General features: G+C 36.6%; 1 protein-coding gene across 2 annotated transcripts in view; it reads left to right on the top strand.

Moving 5' to 3' along the window:
• Positions 1-23729, top strand: part of GRIK2 (glutamate ionotropic receptor kainate type subunit 2) — a 772190-nt gene that overhangs the window by 436084 nt on the left and 312377 nt on the right. The gene's annotated exons all lie outside the window — the stretch shown is intronic.

Below are 23729 nucleotides of genomic sequence, written 5' to 3'. Positions count from 1 at the left end.
CAAGAGAATCTCATGGTTACATTCTCAAGCAGGGTTTCTCGATATTGGCACTCTTGACAATTTAGACTAGATAATTATTTGTTTAGGAGGGCTGTCATGTTGGATGTTTAGCAGCTTCCATGGACTCTTCCCAGTAGATGCCACTAGCACCTTCCAAAAATGCCTCTGCTGCTGCTCCTATCACTTTAGTCATGTTCTAGACAGTGCCAAATGTCCCCTTGGTGGCAGAATCACCCTTGTAAGTTCTAGATGGAAGAAATAGACAGTAGAAAACAATATTAGTGGTGATCAGTGCTATGAAGTAAAAACAACTGGGATTGTGGTAAGAGAAGTAGCAGGGCAAGAATTCTAAAGGTTTCTCATCAAGGACAGCAGGCAACATGCAGCATGGGCACATGAAGGCCTATTTCTCTTTTCATAGGTGCTCATCATTCACTGAGAGCCTTTCTATAGCATTGTCAGTTAGGGCAAGTGCCTGATATATTTGAAGAAAATGGTGACCACTCCAGTATTCTTGCCTGAGAAATCCCATGGACAGAGGAGCCGGACAGGCTACAGTCCATGAGTCTCAAAAAGTCAGGCACAACTTGGTGACTAAACAAAACAACAGCCTGATATATTATTTATATAATTAAATTATCTCTGATTCTTGACTATTTACAAAATGCCACAATCACAGTAAGATTTTTTTTTTTATATGTCAAGTTCCTCCACTGAATAGAACATTTATAACTTCAAATACACTATTACATGCTATTGATTTTGCTGTCCTGTTTCTGCCACTGGGAAATACGAAGATCAATAAGTCACAAAGGCTGTCAGTGGGTGGTTGGAAGGTATATTTATTTAAGATTGTTCTGTTAATTTTTGTTTGTTACATTATTTAATCTATCTTAATTAAATAATTAATTTGTTACATTATTTAATCTATCATTTTTTATGAATTTCACCATTGTCAGCATCCTGAATTAGAGAGGCTGTGACACTGGTAAATGAAGAGCAGTGTCTGTGAGTAGCACATGATAATCCCAGATCAAGTTCTGTTATTAACTGGCTGGGGGACCTTGAGTAAATCGATTTACCTTTGGGTGTCTTCCCTTCAAAGGAACTATTATACATAGTTTAGAAATTTACTTCATAGTTTTCTATGAAAAATGATGTAGTAGATATAAGAGCATTTTGAATGTTATGAACATTAATATATAATGAAAAGTGAAAAAGAGAATGTGTTACTTGCTCACTTATGTCTGGCTTTTGTGACCCTATGGACTATACCCCACCAGGCTCTTCTGTCCATATACTGAAATATTTTATATGTATATATAAAACATTATATACACTAATATTATATTCATTATATACATATATTATATACATTATATATATACTCATGTATATATATATATATTCTTTCTCAAGGGATGTAAATAACACTCTCCCACAAACTTTTGAGCTGTTCTGCAGGATCTAAGACCCTTACCAAGATAGAAGATTGTGACTAGACGTAGATAGATAGATAGACAGATAGACATAAATACAGATATAGATATAGATGCCAAGCAAGGAGAATGGGTGATTCATCTTCAAAAAGCCTCAGTGGCTTTCAGGAAAGGATTTGTAAAGGCAGCATTTGCAGGGTGCATGACTTTCTTCTGATTCCTAGATGGTGAGGTGGTGGTGTTTCAGGAATCTTAATTATCAAACTTCTGGTTCCAACTAATCTGGGATCTTTATACTTCTGCTCAGCATGTAGGCACCATCCTCTACCTGGGTGAGGGTCTTAGATCCTGCAGAATAGCTCAAAATTTTGTGGCAAAGTGTTATGTATATCCCTTGAGGAAGAACCCAGACTCTGTTTTATCACAAATTCTTGACTGTTTTTTCTTTGTTTCTTCATTCTCACTTCCCTAATGTGCTCTTTGGAACTTAAAGAAGGCTTAGAAGACTAAAACCTTCTACAAACAAGAAACAGAGTATAAGGGGGGATTTTGTACCCAGGAGGGCCCTGCAGTGCCTACTTAGTTTTAGTCCCTCCTTTTCTTTGGTACTTCTCAATCCTGAAGGGAATAGGAGTAGGACAAGAAAAGGAATAAGATTTTAGATAGGTTAATTATAAACTCGATAGGAAAATACACTTTTAGGGGGCCTCGGTTTCCATATACATTGTTTTAAAAATCAGGTAAATGTATTAAAGATAATTTGTATTTCTCAGATACTACTGAAACCAAGGGAGAACAAGTGTCACTATTCCTATTACTCAGTGTTTCTTCGGATCAGCATCTTTAACTTTCTCAGTCTCCTGCACTATCCGGTAAATTTACCTCCAGTCTACCATGTTTACCTTTTCCACTGAAAATTTACCATCATTTTCTGTTAGATGTGCCCTACCTAACAAACTACTTTTGTTCTAGGGCAGTGATTCTCTTTTTCATTACCAGTCCTCAGCCCCCTAGGAGTCTTCTTAGACATTGTTTTCCTAACTGCTCACCCCATGAAATGTTAATGCCGCACATTTGTTCCAGCTCAACAACAGATTTTACCCCCTGGGCTTGATGTGGCAAAGTCCTTCCTTCCCCACCTCATTGAGAAGACATGCTTTAATGTTTCTAGATTCCAAGTTGGAGTATACATTCCCAGCAGCTTTTTTTTTTTTTGGAAGATTCAATCCAGCCCATATCCACTGTGGCTGTATAGTATGGGACAGTGGCTCATCTAATAGGATCTCATGTTAAACCCCTGCACTCCAGGCTGGTTTATCCTTCTCAAGTGATGAGTAACTTGATGAATAGCCAGAAGTATAGACTTATGTACTATCCGAACAAAGAAGGGGGAGAAGTTTAGGGCTTCAGTGCAAAATTACTGAGGATTTTTTGGAGCTTTTTTATGCTAGTGAATGGGAAGAAATTCATGAACTTAAAGTCTCTGAGAGATTCTTTGACTGGAAAACAGCATTATATTCGCTACTTCTGAGTTGTTGAGGGGATTAAGTGAAGTGGTGAAATGACATCTAAAAGCTCTTAGGACAGTGCATGGCACACAATAAACACAAATGTTCTTTATTACTAATACCTAAAAACAAAATGGAAACAGAAAAGGGTAGGAGGCTACTGCTCTTACATCAGACTACTGTGTTTTATATTTGTGCAGTGCTGATTTTCACTTTATTTCTTAGACTAGGCTGAGAACTTAACCTTTGCTCTTGTTTTTCTTTTATCTTGTTAGATTTGACCCCATGTTTTAGCCTGTCATCTGAAAATTTAATTGACTTTTGTGATTCTCATCCAAGATGAAATAAACAAACTAGAACTTTGGGGAAGGCAAGGTCAGGGCAAGGCACAAGCACACAAGTATCCAACTAGAGATTTCCCTTAGGACAGTTGGGTTCTTAACCTCCGCTATACAAATTGGACTGAGAAGTGACCTCAGTGTTGAAACTGTAAAATATTTATCAGGTGATCAGAATGTGAAGCCTGGTCAAGAGACACTGTATATTTCAATAGTAAGGAATCCAATAATAACATAGACCATCTCGCCCAGATTTCTCCTTCTCCTTACAAGGATATTACTAAACTTTTCACATAATTTCCTGTTGAAATCCAGATATAACTTGTCTACAGATTTTATCTATCAGAAGGAAATTTTTTCCTCAATTACCTTTAGGTTTAAAAGATTGGAACCCGCAAATTAACTGGCAATAGACAGTTTAATAGGAAAAAAAATACTCTCACATGCACGTATACACATGCGACTATAAGTGAATGATTAGTAACTTGATGAATGGCCAGAAGTAAGGTTTTATATGCATGTGTACTAAGTTGCTTTAGTTGTGCCCAACTCTCTGCAACCCTATGGACTGCAGCCCGCCAGGCTCCTCTGTCCAAGGGATTCTCTAGGCAAGAATACTGGAGCGGGTTGCCAGGCCCACCTCTAGGGGAGCTTCCTGATCCAGGGATCAAATCTGTGTCTCTTAAGTCTCCCGGATTGGCAGGCCTGTTCTTTAACACTAATGCCACCTGGGAAGTCCAGAGGTTTATATACCATCCCAAGAAAAAAGGTGGAGAGGTTTAGAGCTTCAGTGGGAAATCATTCAGGGTTTTATTGGGCTTTTTTATGCTAATGAGTGGAAAGTCTTTTTCCAAGGCAGCTGAATTCACAGGAAACTCCCATAGAAAGGGGTTAATGGCAGCTGTGTTTTCTGGAGACTTGGCTGTGTAGTCAAAGGAGGCAAGTTCAGAAAAAATTTCTTTCTATATCTTTTGTGTGTATTTTTCACTTTATTTTCACTTTAAAATAATCTTTGTGCCCAAACTCTGATGCATTCATCTGATAGCTCTTAAAACCAGAGAAATATAGTATGGTCCACAGCTGCATCGAAAAATATATATATATAATTTTATGTCAAATTTGAATGCTTACTATGTCCCATTTTTTGTTCAGGTTGGACAAATATTCTATCCAAGGTCAAAAGCTAATAAACAGCAGAGTCAGGATTAACTCTAGGTTTACCTGACTTCAAGGTCAACATTTTCTATTATATTATGTTGCTCTTTACATGGGAACATTTCCGGAGTTACACCCTTGAATAGGTGTGGTGGTGCTGGTGGTGGTGGTTTGGTCACTAAGTCATGTCTGACTCTTGCGACCCCATGGACTGTAGCCAGCCAGGCTGCTCTGTCCATGGGATTCTCCAGGCAAGAATACTGGAGTGGGTTGCCATTTCCTTCTGCATACATTAGATTCTAATTGGGTTAATAATGCATTGGGTTAATGCATTGGGTTAATAAAAGAAGGTATATCTGAAAATAGCAAACTGACATTTTTTTTTTATAGCTTTCAGTATCTTAGAGGGGCTTGAACATCTTGTTTGAAAAATTTCTCAGTACATTGGGATGAAATTCACGAGCGCAGAAAGATTGAATTTAGATAGCCAAGTGCTGTCTTACTAATGACTCTCTATATTGGTCTTCAGAGGCCTCTTTCCATAGTCTTTTTCATCTTTTCCCATCTAAATGCTTTTCTCTTTGCCAAAGAAAAAAAGAAATAAAATTGGAATTCCATGGTTTTCTATTCTTTCTGTCTGGTCCCTGACAATAATACTGTAGGGGAGGAAAATGTTTTTTCCTCAGCCCTTTTAGGTTCTGACAAGTTCTGAAAATTAAACGGACAAAGATTATAGGATAAAAACATTCACATTTATTTATTATAAGTTTTACATGACATGGGAGCCTACATAAGAAAATGAAGACCTAAGAAATAGACTTGAGTATTTTTATGCTTGGTTTGATGAAGCGTGGGCAGTCGTGGAGGAATATGATAGGTTAAGAAGTATGAGGTAATTGCAACAAACTGAGGGAGACTTAGCAAGGCCTGTTCGCTAGGTTTCTTCTTGGCATCGCTTTCTTTTCAGAGATAAGGATACTCCTGCTTTCCAAGTAGAAGAAGGGCACCTCTTCCATGGAAGTTTTATAACCTTTTCTGGGAAGAAGGTTGAGGTGAGGGGAGGAAGTCAGAGTATCCTTCCTGCTTCTGCCATTTAGTCATACATTTACTCATACTCCTTTAGCTTAAATATTGAAAGGACAAGTTGTCATATTTGGGGGTAGGATATCCTGAATCCTATCAACATCAACCTTTCCTTTAATAATGATACAATGGGTCCTGTGTGGTAGATTCTATAATTTTCATATTTTTTCCTTTCTCGAAAAATAAACTCAAAGTTTAAGTGGCTCTTAAATAGAGCTTAGCACTTATCACTTAAATGTAAGCATCTCTGTCAACTCTCAGTGTGGGTACATGACAGTCGTTCTTCCTGAATTTCAGAATTAGGACATGATCATGCTCACCATATTGCATGAGAGAAATCTTACCCTGGGTTGTTTTGATCAAACTGTCTTCCATGTAGGCCTGGTGAAGTTAAACATCCCTTCCACTTCCCCCATGGTAAGGGGAGTAAATTTTGACTTCAGCTCCAACTTGCTACATTAGCCGCTTTTATTCTCTGGACTTGTCACTCTTAAGAGCATTTCTAAAGGAAAGGACAAGGAGGCTCCTCAGCTGAGTTTCCTGTTAAATGTGAAGCAGCATGAATTTATGCAATCAGGTAGCAGTGGCTGATGTTTGCTAAACAAAGTGATGAATTGACTTATTTCTCATTTAGCTATACCATAAATTGAAGAATCCTTGTTTACTAAAGTTTATTATGCTTTTGTTAGTATATTAGATTAAATTTAATTTGGTATTCTATTTGTAAGTGTCAATTTAATTTTAAAAAGTAACACACTATTTTTAGTGATAAAAAAGGCCAATTAAGGCAAATCTTACAGTAGACATTATAGTTACTTTACTTAAGCAATACTTTAATCTGAGTCTCCTTGTAAGCAAGGCAAAAAGCAGGTAAAATGATTTATGCAATTTCTGTAATGAAAGGAAAAGTATTTCTTTAATTCATTTGAAAAGAGAATTTCTTTCATGCTCTAAGAGAAATGTACTAAACTAGTGCTTAGATAAGGAACATCAAACAGCATGATCTTAAAAGAGTGCATGCAACATTCTTTATAGAATTTAGTTTTTTTCACCTTTTGGTAAAAGCTGAGACTATATATCAACATGTTACTCAATGAAAGAATATCTACTGGTAATGAAAAGTGTTAAACAAGAGCTAGATTTTGGAGAGCTAAAGTTTCAGTTCAGTTCAGTTTAATTCACTCACTCAGTCACATCCGACTCTTTGCAACCTCATGGACTGCAGCACGCCAGGCTTCTCTGTCCATCACCAACTCCTTGAGGTTACTCAAACTCATGCCCATCGAGTCGGTGATGCCATCCAACCATCCGTCTCATCCCTGTCATCCCCTTCTCCCGCTTTCAATCTTTCCCAGCATCAGGGTCTTTTCCAATGAGTCAGTTCTTCGCATCAGTCCTTCCAATGAATATTCAGCACCGATCTCCCTTAGGATTGACTGGTGGATCTCCTCACAGTCCAAGGGCCTCTCAGGAGACTTCCAGCACCACAGTTTAAAAGCATCAATTCTTCAGTGCTCAGCTTTCTTTACAGTCCAACTCTCACATCCGTATATGACTATTGGAAAAACCATAGCTTTGACTAGATGGAACTTTATTGGTAAAGTAATGTCTCTGTTTTTTAATATGCTGTCTAGGATTGTCATTGCTTTTCTTCCAAGGAGCAAGAGTCTTTTAATTTCATGGCTGCAGTCACAATCTGCAGTGATTTTGGAGCCCCCCAGAAATGATGGCTGTCACTGTTTCCATTGTTTCTCCATCTATTTGCCATTTAGTGATGGGACTGAATGTCATGATCTTCATTTTCTGAATGTTGAGTTTTAAGCCAATTTTTTCACTCTCCTCTTTCACTTTCATCAAGAAGCTGTTTAGTTCCTCGCTTTCTGCCATAAGGGTGGAGTCATCTACATATCTGAGGTTATTGATATTTTGCCCAGCAATCTTGATTCCAGCTTGTGCTTCATACAGCTCAGCATTTCTCATGATATACTCTGCATATAAGTTAAATAAGGAGGGTGACGATATACAGCCTTGATGGTACTCCTTTCCCTTTGTGGAACCAGTCTATTGTTCCATCAGAGAAGGAAATGGCAACCCACTCCAGTACTCTTGCCAGGCAAATCCCATGGACAGAGGAGCCTGGTAGGCTACAGTCCATGGGGTCTTGAAGAGTCGGACATGACTGAGCGACTTCACTTTCACTTTTCACTTTCATACATTGGAGGAGGAAATGGCAACCCACTCCAATATTCTTGCCTGGAGAATCCCAGGGATAGAGGAGCCTGGTGGGCTGCCATCTGTGGGGTCGCACAGAGTTGGATATGACTGAAGTGACTTAGCAGCAGCAGTAGCTGTTGTTCCATGTCCTGTTCTAACTGTTGGTTCTTGACCTGCATATAGATTTCTCAGGAGGCAAGTAAGGTGAACTGGTATTCCCATCTCTTGAAGAATTTTCCACAGTTTGTTGTGATCCACACAGTCAAAGACTTTGGTGTAGTCAATAAAGCAAAAGTAGATGTTTTTCTGGAACTCTTGCTTTTTCAATGATCCAAGAGATGTTGTCAATTTGATCTCTGGTTCCTCTACCTTTTCTAAATCCAGCTTGGACATCTGGAAGTTCACTGTTTATGTACTGTTGAAGCCTGGCTTGGAGAATTTTGAGCATTACATTGCTAGCGTTTGAGATGAGTGTAATTAATTCAGACTTAAATTGAAGAAAGTAGGGAAAACCACTAGACCATTCAGGTGTGACCTAAGTCAAATCCCTTATGATTATACAATGGAAGTGAGAAATAGATTGAAGGGATTAGATCTGATAGACAGAGTGCCTGAAGAGCTATGGATGGAGGTTCATGACATTGTACAAGAGGCAGTGATCAAGACCAACCCCAAGAAAAAGAAATGCAAAAAGGCAAAATAGTTGTCTGAGGAGGCCTTACAGATAGCTGAGAAAAGAAGAGAAGCTAAAGGCAAAGGAGAAAAGGAAAGATATATTCATTTGAATGCAGAGTTCCAAAGAATAGAAAGGAGAGATAAGAAAGCCTTCCTCGGTGCTCAATGCAAAGAAATAGGGGAAATAATTGAATGGGAAAGGCTAAAGATCTCTTCAAGAAAATTAGACATGGCAAGGGAACATTTCATGCAAAGATGGGTACAATAAAGGATAGACGTGGTATGGACCTAACAGAAGCATAAGATATTAGGAAGAGGTGGCAAGAATACACAGAACTATACCAGAAAGATCTTCATGACCCAAATAACCATGATGGTGTGATCATTCACCTAGAGCCAGACATCCTGGAGTGCGAAGTCAAGTGGTCCTTAGGAAACATCACTTTGAACACAGCTAGTGGAGGTGATGAAATTCCAGTTGAGCTGTTTCAAATCCTGAAAGATGATGCTATTAAGGTGTTGGAATCAATATGCCAGCAAATTTGGAAAACTCAGCAGTGGCCACAGGACTGGAAAGGTCAGTTTTCATTCCAATTCCAAAGAAAAGCAATGCTGAAAAAAGTTCAAACTACTGCACAATTGCACTCATCTTACACGCTAGCAGAGTAATATTCAAAATCTAAAGTTTAGATCAGTACAATTTAGGGAATATATTAGAGTGGATAGCTGCCATGTCATGTAGTGCCCCTCCTTGTGTTTGACAACACCCACATGGTAAACAGCTGAATATAATGGGTCTGCTTTTCTACTGCTAATTACCAAGAGGGTCACTGCTTAAAAAGCACCTGGCAAAGTTATGGACATTAAAAAAGCTGATTGGTATTCTTATCCTGGGGGATAGAGGCACATTTTATTAAGAATAGATGGACATTTGGAAGTTACATGTAAAATTTAGTTTTTTTTTTTTTAACTGGTCTCAAATTTGATGGTACCACCTACAAAACTGAAAATAAGGAAAGAACAGTTTCTTAGCCATATCTCCTTTTTTTTTTTTCTCTTGTAAATATTTTATTAAACCTTAGCTCTTCACCGTGCTTCCCTGGTAGCTATAATTTCTAGATGTTTCCCAATTTCCCTCCTCATCAGTATCATTTACCATTATAACATTTTAATTTCAATGTTTACGTAATTTCTTTTCAATCCTTTCTGATTGAGCTATTTCACCATATAAAGATCTTAGATCTTCCTATTTTCTGAATTTTTAAAATCTGGCTTGTTAAAACATGGACTAAATTTTCATTGTATCCTGTAATTTTCACCTCCTAGCCACCCTTTCTGAACATTAATCTGAACTTTATGATGGCAAGTAATAACATGGAATCTCATCTTTCCAGGTTTCCCACCAGCTTCTTCTTATTGATCCAGTGTGACTGTACTCCTTCCTCTGGCATCTGAGACATTAAATTGCTATGCAGCCAGCAAACAAAAAAATAACTTGTTCAGCTTAATGACACTCCAAGGAGAGTTGAGCACCCTTTCTGACCATTTGTATAACTAATCACTCCAGTATTTACTCTAGTAAATGTGAAATAATCATCTATTTTAACCAACAAACCAAATAATCTGTATCATCCTCACAGATGGTACCATGTACAATTCACTCTTCTTTTATTGTAAAGTCTCAAATTTTTGTAAAATTTTATTGTAAAGCCTTCAAATTTCTATCTAGGCAGATAAGATAGATTTTGTGATTTCATTCTTCTAATAAAATATTTTCTTCAACTAAAATATACACTTGCACTGCTGCAATCTAATATTGAATCCCTCAATTTCCCTTGGCAAATACACATGTACACAAGTGAAAGGACATGCACAACAATATCCATTTTATTATAATACTCTGGCCATTGATACATAGCTATATTAGGACACAGATATTTTCTATATCCATTATGTTCTTTTAGAGCACCTTGGGCTTCCCTGGTGGCACAGTGGTAAAGAATCTGCCTGCCAATGCAGAAGATGTGTGTTTAATCTCTGGGTCACAAAAAGTCCTTGGAGAAGGAAATGGTAACCCACTGCAATATTCTTGCCTGGGAAATCCCATGGACAGAGGAGCCTGGAAGGCTTCAGTCCATGGAGTCATGAAGAGTCAGATATAACTGAGTGACTAAACAACAAATGAACACCTTGGGAAGCTCCCTAATATTTTTCTTTCCATGTCTTTTCTTTCCACATCTATTACAATTTTTATAATCCTTCTTAGTATTTTGATAATATTTTCCTCTCCTCATACATTTTACTTTAAAATACTCTGAGTTAGATCAGCAATTCACCAGAGAAATAATAATCTCTATTATTTTCTTGGCCAAGACCCACCAATTTTGGCATCTTAAATCATGATTTTGTCACCACCTATTTAACTAGCAACTCAACATTTTTTCCTTTCCTAAATCATACATTAAATTGGAGGAAGAGTTTAAAACAGCATGTGGGTCTCAGGATCCCTTTAGTTCCTGCTTAAGATAATGTGGCTTCTAGAAATGATTTGTATATTTTTCATGATGACATCATTCATACCCACAGAACCAGCAAGCATGGGTAGTTGTCAGCAGGTGTGATAAGTCTTGGCAGTTTTTCTATTATGTACTGTTCACATGTTCCAGAAAGAATGCACTTTCTATTTGGCTGTGTCAAGTCTACATAAAATATACTCTTTCTCTTTGGTGAATGACAGCCTTTATCCATGGCCCTCATTCTTTCTTGAAAAATAGATCTTTACTTTCTCCTAAGTCATTAATACCTAGTTTCTTGGATATTTTGAAATTTCTCTCTGTAGATTCATCTATGTATGGCTGTCTTTATTAATAATAATATACTTAAAAATAATCTGAAAATTAATATTAATAACACTTTTGTAATAACATTATAGACATTAGTGTTGATAGACACATAACACACTGTTATTTGGATTATTTAAATTATATCTGAATACTAATTAAATTCAGATGAAAATAGAGAAAAAGACTACCTTTATGGCTTTTTGAGGCCACAGGGCACAAAAGAGAGAACTGCGATACAGAATTTATATTTGAATATTACTAAACAACAATAATATCTTATTTTGTTCTGTGGCTGGCAGATCATGTGTTGAAGAGGCCAGCAGCCAGAGTCTCTGCAGGGAGATTTCAAATTTTGCCAAGTCAGAAAGAGATACCAGCTAAAGGGACCTGGCATTGCAATTGCTAGAATTTTTCCTAAAAATGTTCACACTTTTAGGAAAAATAAATAAAATTATATTAACACAGCAGCTACCATGTAAAACTGGGGACAAATTCTGGTTGGGTTAATGTAGGTTATCGGATGATGTGAAAATGGAAAGTGTATAATATTTTTATAGGCAAAATAAGTAAATACTTTGGACATAGCTATTTCTTATGCTAAAAGTTATTAGAATAAAATAGACTATGATATGTTATCTATTAAGAAAGGTCATAGAATACAGTCATAATTAATTAGGTTCTACCACTCTGATCAATTTAGCACAAAGCAGATAATTAAATAAAATTTATTTAGTAGTGATAAAATTTGTATTCTGGGAGTTAATCATTCTTGCTCAATTAATGGACAAATTAATGATAGGAAATTCTTGTACAACTAAAGACTTTAAGGAGGACATTAAATGTATTAATTAAACCATATGAAATTGCCATTTCTATAAGTCAAAAATGGTATCTATAATTTAATGATTCAAGCTAAATAGTTTTAATACATTATTTACATCATAAACATTTATGTAAATTTCTTCCTTTTGCCAGACTATGAGTTCCACTAGGTCAGAATTATTGATGTATCTATCACCAGAATTTATCACTAGAACCTGTCACCGTGTAGATATTAAAAATTAAACAAAAAAAAATGATGACTCGAAGGTATTATTTGGATAAGAACCTGAGACTCTTCTTTAGGGTAATTGTCTCCAGCACTTTAAAAAATGTTAATTATGACTATGTTCCAATTCGCTACAATGTTTTATACATATATACAACATATATATGTATATGTATTTATACCTATACACACATATGTTGAAAATTTTGAAAGATTTTTTTTGTCTAAGAAGATGACAATGGCTTAGAAAAATTCCAGAATTTTAGTCTAACAGTAGTTGTTAAATTTGCAATAAGTGCTTAAAATAACCCGTGGACTAATTTAAATCTGGCTTTTTTGTTTTTCTAATTTTGTTTAAGGAAGCAAGTGTATTTCTAGTAAATAGATTTCAAGCTGAGACTGAGAGGTTATTACCAGAACCTGGCCTGAAACCTGGGCTGATAATGAAGCCTCACATGTGACTTTTTTTTTTTTTCCCTATAGCTACATCAATGGCAACACAGATTAACTATTGTTTTTTGGACATTTATATGTTCCAGCTTCTATGAAATGTTTTACTGAAATTGCTTCATTTAACCCATAGTTTTCTAGTTGTATTATGTTCACCAATTTGCAGTTGAATATGTCTAAGCTTAGAGAGGCTATGTAGGCTAGAGTCGCATAGTAGGTAAGTAGTAGGGCTGGAATTTGAACATAAGTTTCTTAAAATCCAAAGCCCATATTCCATAATCACGATAAATAATGCTTCCCTCCTTAAAAGAGCCAAATTTTGTGATGTGTCCATGATGCCATCTTTTTTTAGCCCACCCACAGAAGCTCAGATACATGGGTTTGAAAACCATTCAATCATATTCATCAGAAATTGGATAGATAATAAAAGTATCAAACTTTTATCAGAATCCTTTCTCTTCTCAATGGCATAACCAATATTTCTTCCATGGGCACTGATTAATAGCACACAAGTTGAATGGCTATTGCCCATATCTATAGCATCAGCTACAGTAACAAGATTTATCAATGTCTCAATGCTATGGCAAAAAAAAGCATTCAGGAAGAATGATGCAATTATTTCTCTATATTGCCAGGCTTCTGGTTTTCAGAATTTTAACAACTGAATGGTCCAAGATGGAGTAGTTTTGTAACTGCAAATAGTTTGGTCAAAGCTTGTGGACATATGAACCGTAGAATGGTGGACTTCCCATGCTCTATTTCACACAAGCCCACTGGCTATTTCCTTCACTCCTTTTTCATTTATTTTTTATGACTTTGCTAGACTTAACAGACCAAATGTTTCAAGACTGTTTCTCCAAAGGATACTGTCATTAATTTCAAGTTAATTTAAAGTTCTTTCACCATTATAAAATATTGTGATACAGTGAAAAAATGTACTAGATTCAGAAGCAAATTATTGCAATCCCTTTCTACCATGTACTACCTGTAAATACACAAAGTCACTTCTATTTTATGAACATCTTATGTTCTTTTCTTTTTCATTTTTACTTTTTTAAAATGGTAAATATATACAAAAGTAGGCAAACTAGTAATAGCAAATCTTTATGAACTCTCTATTACTACAAAGATTATCAGTTCACTATGTTAATTCATTATCCCTTTCTACTTCTCATTCCTAAATATCACATCATTTTATTCATAAATATTATAATATATATCACTAAAAATTAAGGACTCTTAAAAATGTGATCTAATTGTTTAGTACCTAAAATTAATAAATTATTCTTATAATCATCTAATACACAATGTTCTAATTTCTAATTTCCTCATGAATTCTATACACATTTTTCTTTACAGATCAGTTTTTAGATTGGGGTAAAAATAAGATCCATTCATTATAATAGGCTGACATTATTTCAGTCTGAATTTTACTGATTGCATCTACATGATAATCTCTGACATGTTCATTCGTCCTCTGTATTTTCTGTAAATTGATAGACAATTATATGTAGGTCAGATAGTTTGTTTATTTGTTTGGGGACAAAATTACTTCATAGGTAATATTGTAGTTTTCCATCAGAAAGCACTTGATGTTTGATTGCTCTTTTGCAATGTTAGAATGATCAGTGCCAAGATCCATTAATTCAGAGAATTAAGATCAAGAGATTCTAGTTTTCTCATTTCTTCATCATTTATTAGCTGATATACTTTTGAAAGAAGAACCTTGCTTATGTATTTGGATTCCCAGTCATGCAATTTTCTGGAGAAAAGGAAAATAATAGTTGCTTAATTATTTCCTGTTACTTATCAGTTTCCAAATTAATAAATTACCTCATTATCATCTATCAACATGAATCAATTAGCTTATTTTTATACTATTGCCAACTATAATTAATTATATTTACAGTTTCAGTCTATTTCAGTATTCTTAATTTTCAAGTTATTTTGTTTTGGCAACTGTGATTACTTTAAGAGAAGACTCTAAATAATTTTGAGTTAGACTTATTTTTCATTTACAACATCCTTTATTGAGCAATAACAAGCTTTTCCAGGTTTATCTTATCTTATTTTGTCCCAGTCCTAAAAGTAGCAGTTTATTCAAGGAGTCTGATTCCTTTCAGTAGGAAATGGTGTATCAAGAATATTTTATGGACTTTGGTGGTACTCATTGCTATTGAGGTACTATTGTTTATAAGTATTTTCTTTCTACTACAGAATGGGGAAATATTCATTTTGTTTAAAATTATAAAACATACCATATGTTTATTTTGAGAATTCAAATTTACAGCTACAGTATTTTTATTTTCTTCTATTTTATTTTTTATTCTGTTCCCAAAAGTGAGAATCTAGTTTCTTAATGTTACTAGAAATTATAGAATTGTAATTTCACAACTATTCAGCCATAAAAAGAGGTGAAATTTTGCCAGTTGCCATAACATGGATGAGACTTGAAGGTATTATTCTAAATGAAATAATTCAGAGGGAGAAAGACAGATACTATGTGATTTCACTCTTTTATGGAATATATATATATATAAAGCACAACTCTCCACCACCACATAAATAAACCAAACTAAACAGAAACATACATAGAGAAAGCAGAGTAGTAGCTACTAGAGCAGAAAGAAATGTGAGAGGAGGCCAAAAGGGGTAAAGGGGATCAATTTTATGGTGATGAATAGAAACTAAACTTTTGGTGGTGAGCAAACAGTTGTGTACATACAAGATAAAGTATAATAATGCAAACATGAAACATATAATGTTATAAAGCAGTAAAAAAGACTATCCCATAGCACATCACTAACTTTATTCTGCATATTCAAATATTAACCTCAGAAGCTATATTGAAACCTTCCCCCATCCATCCTCCCACTGGTAACCACTAGTTTATATTGTTAGTCTGCTTCTTTTTTGTTTTATTTTCTAGTTTTTTGTATGTTTTAGATTCTGCATATAAGTGATGTCATATGGTATTTGTCTTTCTCTGTCTGACTTATGTCACTTTGTATAATGCCCTCCAAGTTCATCCATGTTGTTGTAAATGTCAAAATTTCATTCCCCTTTTTATGGCTGGGTAGTATTCCATTGTGTGTGTGTAACTGAACTGATATATATGTACACAATGTATAAAATATACATATATATATATACACACAATGTATAAAATATACATATATATACACACAATGTATAAAATAGTTGTCTAAATTGCGTTTTGTATATGATTGGTTGTCCCGTCTCAAATTTGCTTAAGGAAACAAAGATACTGGAGTATAAGAGCCAGTACAACACATTGAGTATGGGATCTATTTCTGATTATCTGACCCACTTTTCTCGCTGACCTGGGGCCATTCAATTACCTACCAGGGAAGCCCAAGAATACTGGAGTGGGTAGCCTGTCCTTTCTCCAGCAGATCTTCCTGACCCAGGAATTGAACCAGGGTCCTGCATTGCAGGTAGATTCTTTACCAACTGAGCTACCAAGGAAGCCCATTCAGTTAGCTACTGAACATTTAATTTAGTGAGCACTTACCATACACCAGACCCATAATACCCACCCATCATAAAAGCAACCACAGGAGTCATGATCTTTCTCCTCACAGCGTTTAAGGTCTCTTGAAGGAAACAAACAAATGCATGATTAATCTTCACACAGTGTGGCAAGTTCTGTGAAAAGGGAGGACAGGTTGCCAAATGAACACAAAGCAGAGCAGAGGCTCCAGGTTGATACCCTGAGTGCTCAGGGAGATGAAACCTCTATTAACTAGGAATTAGACAATGGGAAACAAGGATGGATGATCTGCTTGGTGGAAGCAGTGTGGGCAAAGGCTCAGAGGTAAGAAAATGTAGGTCCTGTGAGGAAATAAAGCGTTCAGTATGGCTGGATCATGAAAATCAAGGGGATGGAGAGAGTGGGACATGATAAAGACCAGATGAGAAGAGGCTAGAACGTGAAGGGTCTCATAAACCACATGGAGAATGTGGACTTGATCCAGTCAGTAATGAGGCTCTTCTGAAAAGTTTTAAAATTCACTCAGACTTAAGTCTGGAGAATGGATTTCAACAAATTGGTACCAGAAACACTAAAAGAGATAGGAAAAAGTGGTCATTTAAACTCACTGTCCCTCATGACAGAGCTAGCATAAATCATCTCTAAAATCACTCCTAACACTATACGAATCTCAAATCTCTTCTACCTAGTCTTGAGGCTACAGAGTTTTCAAGGTTTCCCCCCATGGGGACATAATGAGAGGAAACTAGTGCTATCTTCCAGGTAAACTCGTGTGTCATTTGCCATCACTTGTCATATAGATCAGGAATCAAACTACATACTAATAAAAATCTGATTTGAAAGTGTTATCTACTGAATGGGTAAGATAGGTTTTCAGTCACTGGGAGCAGAGTATTGTCAGAGACAACACTATCATAACATTAGTAAAATATGCAAAAATAATAGCTAATTACTGAGATGGCTGGATGGCATCACCGACTCTGTGGACATGAGTTTGAGTGAACTCCGGGAGTTGGTGATGGGCAGGGAGGCCTGGCGTGCTGTGATTCATGGGGTCGCGGAGAGTTGGACACGACTGAGCGACTGAACTGACTGTGAATTTGAGCTTCCCAGGTGGTGCCCATGGTAAAGAATCCTCTTGCCAATACAGGAGATGCATGTTTACTCCCTGGTCAGGAAGATCCCCTGGAGAAGGAAATGGCAACCCACCACAGTACTCTTCCCTGGAAAATTCCAGGGACAGAGGAGTCTGGAGGGCTACAGTCCATGGGGGTACAAAAAAGTCAGACATGATTGAGCATACACTGATGATTTCTAAGTATTCTGTTCTCTTATAGGTATACCTGTATGTATACCTGACCTACTGGAAAAACTGATGTAGGCAGTGAATTTTATTCTAGGAGAGCAGCTTAGAAACATTGTTATAAGGGAATTATACTGTTTCAATTAGTTGTTGAATGTGAAGATTTGAACACTTGGGAGAAAGTGTCTGTAAGAAATACTTTCTGGTGAGGGAGGGCAGGTAATACTGCACTAGGAAGTTTTTATACTAGAGGACATTTATAGGTGATGTACAACGTTCTCCTTCTAGGTTTTGTGTTCCTTAATAATATCTGAGGCTAACATGATGCCATTCCTAGTTAGTACGGCTGCTGCACAGTTCAGACAAGACTAGCAGAAGAGGTAAGTTTCCCTGAGGGAGTCGTTAGAGAATTAATTAAATGGAGGAAGGCACTGGCTTATTTAGAAAAGAAATTAGAGTCAAGACTAAACACAGGCAAGAACAGAAATGAGCAGTAAGAACCAGGGGAGAACCAAGTTTGCTGTGTGGCTTTGTCGCATGTGTGCCAAGTCCATTCAGTCATGTCCAACTCTTTCTGACCCCATGGACTGTAGCCTGCCAGACTCCTTTGTCCATGGGATTCTCCAGGCAAGAATACTGGAGTGGGTTAACATGCCATCCTCCAGAGGATCTTCCCAACCGTGGGACTGAACACACCTCTCTTACCGTACTCTCTTGCATTGATAGGTGGGTTCTTTACCAGGAGCCCACCAGGCAATGTAGTACCTCTGTCCTAAAAGAAACATGGAGATAATTTTTCTTAGAAAAATAAGCTTCCTCCTCCTACATAATGTGTATTTGTAAAGGACTATAGATATTAGGCATTTTATACCAATACTGTTTAAAAGATACCTTCTGTCCTAAATGAGGGGCTTTCTTGGGCTCAGATGTTAAGGAATTGGCCTGCAATGCAGGAGACCCAGGTTTTAATCCCTGGGTCAGGAAGATCCCTTGGAGAAGAAAATAGCAACTCACTCCAGTCTTCTTGCCTGGAGAATCCCATGGACAGAAGGGTCCAGTGGGCTACAGTTCCTGGGGTCGCAGAGTCGAACATGACTGAATGACTAACATTTCTCTCCCAAATGAAGGCTTCTGCCAACTGAGAATCTCAGAGGCTGTTCTAAATGCCATTTGGAAGGTTGCTGCAGACTCTGACCAAGGGACAGGTTTATCAAGACTTCATATGAAAATAAATATTCAGCTCTCTTTGAAAACAGTTTCTTCAGATGGCCAACATTTGAATTTATAAAGTCATCTTTTTTTTTCTGTCTTGTGAACATCCTCAGTCACTTATTCAAATCTGACTCTTCGTGGGCCCATGGACTGTAGCCTGCCAGGCTCCTCTGTCCATGGAATTTTCCAGGGAAAAATACTGGAGTGGGTTGCCACTTCCATCCTGAGTTAACTGAAAATACCAGAGAATTAGAACTTGTTAGACAAGTAGGCTCAATCATTGCATTAGTTTAAAATACCAGAGTTAACTTGTCTGTCACTCACTATTCATGGATTCCTTGATTTTCATGAAATTTGGCCAACAAAGTGACATAAGATTTTTGCTATGGCACTTATAAAGAGTTCAGTTCCCATAATCCTTAAATCAAGTGGATGTTCTTAAAAGATTTTTTTTTTTTGTATCTATGCACTTAATTTTGAAGATCCTGGAATCTTATAAATAATTACTTGCTAAAGAACTCCAGTGACTGGTGTTCAAGTTTCAAAACAGATTAGTTTAAAAAGCTGATGGGACAGGCCATCAGGGAAGGAGAACAGAAAATATTTACCCAGTTATTGATACCACATTGCTGGGTTATCATGCTTTTCTTGCCTTCGGATCAATATATGTTCAAGTACTTTTTCGCAAAGAGTCAGACATGACTGAGCATCTGACCTGAATTGAATTGTACTGATCAAAAGAAATGCATTTTCAAACAGGGAAACTGAGGTTTAGGCTACAATTTTCTAACTAAATCAATAGACATTTATATAGTATCTATGTTATGGGGGAAATAAACAGGTTCAAAAATTAACTTCATGAAACATAAAATATAGTAAGTACGGAAAATCATGAATGTATTAGATTATTAAAATGTAAACATTAAGTAAAAATCAGATGATTCTTATCCTATTATATATAATGATGATGATAATAACACCTAAGCTTTCTTGAGTGTTTAGTTCAATGAAACATTATTTCATTTAAATTTTCAAACTGGGATCAAAATTAGCTTATTTTTGCAACATCTGCTTGAGGTAAACGAGGTTGAGAAGAGATGAACAAACTGCCTAGGGTCGCACAGCTCAAGGTTCAAACAATGAAGTCTGTTTCCCATTCTGTCTCACCATCTCAGTTCTAAGGGCCTCTTTTAAGTTCAGGCACAAGCTCTGGAGTCCATGCTTAAGGGAACTGATGTTCTCCCAGATATAGTTTGGTAGGACAACTCGTGATCTACAGATTGAAAAGAGCACTCAAGCGTTTTCTTTTTCAAATGTATCTCCTTTAAAAGTTTTATCCTTTACTTAACTCCACTCTATGTTTCTGCTGTTTAGTCTCTAAATCATGTCTGATTCTTTTGTGACCCCAAGGACTGTAGTCCACCATGCTCCTCTGTCCATGAGATTTTCCAGGCAAGAATACTGGACAGGGCTGCCATTTCCTACTCCAGAGGATCTTACAGACCCAGGGATCCAACTCACAGGTCCTGCCGCATCTCCTGCATTGTAGGCAGATTCTTTACCACTGAGCCACCAGGGAAGCCTCCAATCTACAGCAATAGGTTGACAATTAGCACCTCAAATGTCCATGCCAATTTCATCCCTGGAGTTGATAGGTAAAACCATTGTGTGAATATGAAAATGTAATTAAACTTCAGTAGGTTGCTTAAAAAGTATACTATATAGATAATATATAGTATTTTAATATTACAGTGTATTTTAGTAGCTACCTTGGTTTACTCAGAGTCCATGATGTGGGGACTATTATTCATTTGATGTATTATCCTCCTTTAAATACAGTTTATGTAGTTCAAGGCATGTGCAGATTAAGTGCACATTGTTTATAGTTAAATGACTTGCTGATGCTCATGTATTACTCCCTGTTGGAAGATTCCACTGGTGAAAACAAAATCTCTGCTGTTTGTTTAATTGTGCCGTAGGGTAGAGATGAGAATGTGTCTAGGATCTAGGAGTGAGAGAACACCAGCTTTAATAAGCATACAATGCAATTTAACAGTTCATAAAACAGTAAAATTTAATCCTGGACTTAGAGATTTATTAAATTTCACTCAGCAAAATGGAGTATGGGATACAAGAGCAAGTGAGAATTAAGTCAAATGATTTCAGGGGTAATATATTTTATTACCTGATAAAGTGGGGGGATTATTCTTTTTTTTCCAGCTATTTCTTCTTAATTCATTCTTTGCAAATAATTGGCTTACATAGGAAAGCTTTTAGCAAATAAAATAAATAAATTGGGAACAAATAAAAGCTTTTGTTTAACTTTGTTTCATTTCAAAAGAATAAAACTATCCCACTGAAATCATATGGAGGTTGTGGCAGAAATATTTTAAATTATGAGTTAAAGTATTTTGTATTCAAGTAGAATTGACTGATTTCCTTTTTTTTAAAGTCCATTTACAGTGCCCCCAAACTAAATGATGCTTGACAACACTGCAGTTTCAGATAATTTCATTTTTGCATATCAAGTAGCATACTAAAAAATTCTTAGGCATATTTTCTACATCTATAATGAACAACTCCACTGAAGCTTTGCCATAAATGGACAATACATATTTTGTTTTTCCCAACTTTGATGTTATTTAAAGAAGTATTAAAATCACAATATGATATTAAAGAATACAAGTTACAATTGTATGAGTTCCTTCAATGTAAGACCTAAAATTGCTACTTTTTATTATTGTTGTTGGGGTTGGGGGGAAAAAAAATTATAATTAAAAGAAAGAGCCTTCCCCCAAGCTGGAAGTATCTAGATTTGCGTAACTAAAGAAGCAGCTAATGACTGCAAAGACATTTAACTATGTTTTTACATACATTATGTCCTTTAAGCTCCCTTAAACCCTGGTTTACTACATAGAATAGGTATTATTGCTCCCAGTTCATAGCTGAGAAAGTGGGTTTTGGAGAAGTTACAGTTTACCAGGGGACATAGGGCTATTAACTGCAGAACAGATTTGGTGCTGGTCATTTTGTTGCAGGAAAGGGAACCCCTTCCAGGGCCCGAAACTGGGCTCTTGTCTAACACTCAGAAAAGAATTGTATGAGGAGACACGTGCTGACAAAGCAAGAGCCTTTATTGGGAAGGGCACCCGGGTGGAGAGCAGTAGGGTAAGGGAACCCAGGAGAACAGCTCTGCTGCGTGGCTCTGAGTCTTGGGTTTTATGGTGATGGGATTAGTTTCTGGGTGGTCTTTGGCCAATCATTCTAATTCAGAATCTTTCCTGGTGGTGTAGGCATGGCTCAGCCAAGATGGATGTTAGCAAGAGGGATTCTGGGAAGTGGATGGACACACTGGTGTCTCCTTTAGACCTTTCCCGACCTCTTCTAGTTGGTGGTGGCTTATTAGTTCCGTATTCCTTATCAGGATCTCCTGTCATAAAACAACTCATGCAAATATGAGTTGCCTGGCCAGAGTGGGCGGTTTCAATCAGTGTGCTTGCCCTGACAATTTGAGTCGAAGTTGTAAAAACACCATTAAAGTCCTTTGCTGTATATTAAACAGCAACAATTAATATCATTAGTATTTTAGGTTTTAGATACTTTTATTGCATTGTAATTTCCCTAGTAGTTATTTCAAAATCTGTGAGCAATTTCAACAATATTCAGTTCATTAGAATAAGGTCTCTCTTTTAGTGATCACTAGCTAGATCACCGCAGCACTTAATTTTTAAACAAAAACATATTTTAAATTGTTTAGCATCCTTGAGTGAGGATATACCTGTGAAAGTTTTTATAGGCTATTGAAATATGAATTTAGTGGTACTAAATTGAGGGAGATTTTAGAATTAAAGATATACATAACAGGGTTAACACAAACAATGCCTCCTGTGCTGTGCATCCTTTTGAGATATTTGCTTAGTGAATATAATTTTTGAGAAAGCTAACACTGTCAGCCAAAGTTAACTTTTCATCTCTTGACTTTGACAGCCATGTGTTTACATCATCTGTACAGTATCTGTCTCATATGAGTTACTTACTCTATGTTAAACAGTAATGAGAATCAAGGGTCAGCTATTAGTCGATGGATGACACAGTTTCAGTGATGTGCTAGTAGTGAATCTGAGTAAACACTCTTAAGTCAATTAAATCCTCCCAAGAATTCATATACTGAGTGTCTTCTTTTGACTCCATTTAAAGAGATCATACCCGTCAGTCTGGAGAGAAGTGTGGGTCACACATTAATCATTTCAAGCTCACTTGCATGTGAAAATCACCTTAGGGCCAGCATCTCTGTATTTTCTGGCTACAAAGAGAAGTAATGTCAACTGTTGGGTGGCCTTTTTGTTTTTACTGATACTCATCACTTGTAAGGGTTTCCCAGGTAGCTCAGCAGTGAAGAATGTGCCTACCAATGCAGGAGACAGAGGAGATGCGGGTTCAATCCCTGGGTCAGGAAGATCCTCTGGAGTAGGAAATGTCAACTTGCTCCAGGATTCTTGCCTGAAAAATTCTGTGGACAGAGGAGCCTGGTGGGCTACAGTGCATGGGGCTACAAAGAGTCAGACATGACTGAGCAACTGACCACACACACATACACATCATTTGTAAAAGGAAGCAGGGGCATTTACATCTGTGTGACTCTGATGGTTTCATCTGCCCTTCTTTTTGTTGTTGTTCAAGCAACTTTTTTTTTTTTCTTAAAAAAAAAAAACAAAAAAACAAGTCCCCACAAGAAACTTAGCAAAAGGATGAGAACACAAATTTGTGTAATTGTGGCCCCTTCATTTCTCTCAGAGTTCCTGACAGTACACGTGCTCTTTCCCTGGTGGCTGTGCTTATAGTTTCATTGTCATTCTGCAGTATTCCTCTCCTGACTCTAAAATCAGCAAACTTGTAAAGTACTTCACTAGAATAGGACCCTAAGAGTCTTTGCTTTTCTTCAGACTC

This window comes from Moschus berezovskii, chromosome 10 (genome assembly GCF_049115385.1).
Source record: "Moschus berezovskii isolate FMDL1 chromosome 10, NW_MosBer_1.0, whole genome shotgun sequence".
In the NCBI taxonomy this organism is placed as follows: Eukaryota; Metazoa; Chordata; class Mammalia; order Artiodactyla; family Moschidae; genus Moschus; species Moschus berezovskii.
This window is presented reverse-complemented; position numbering and strand designations above follow the sequence as displayed.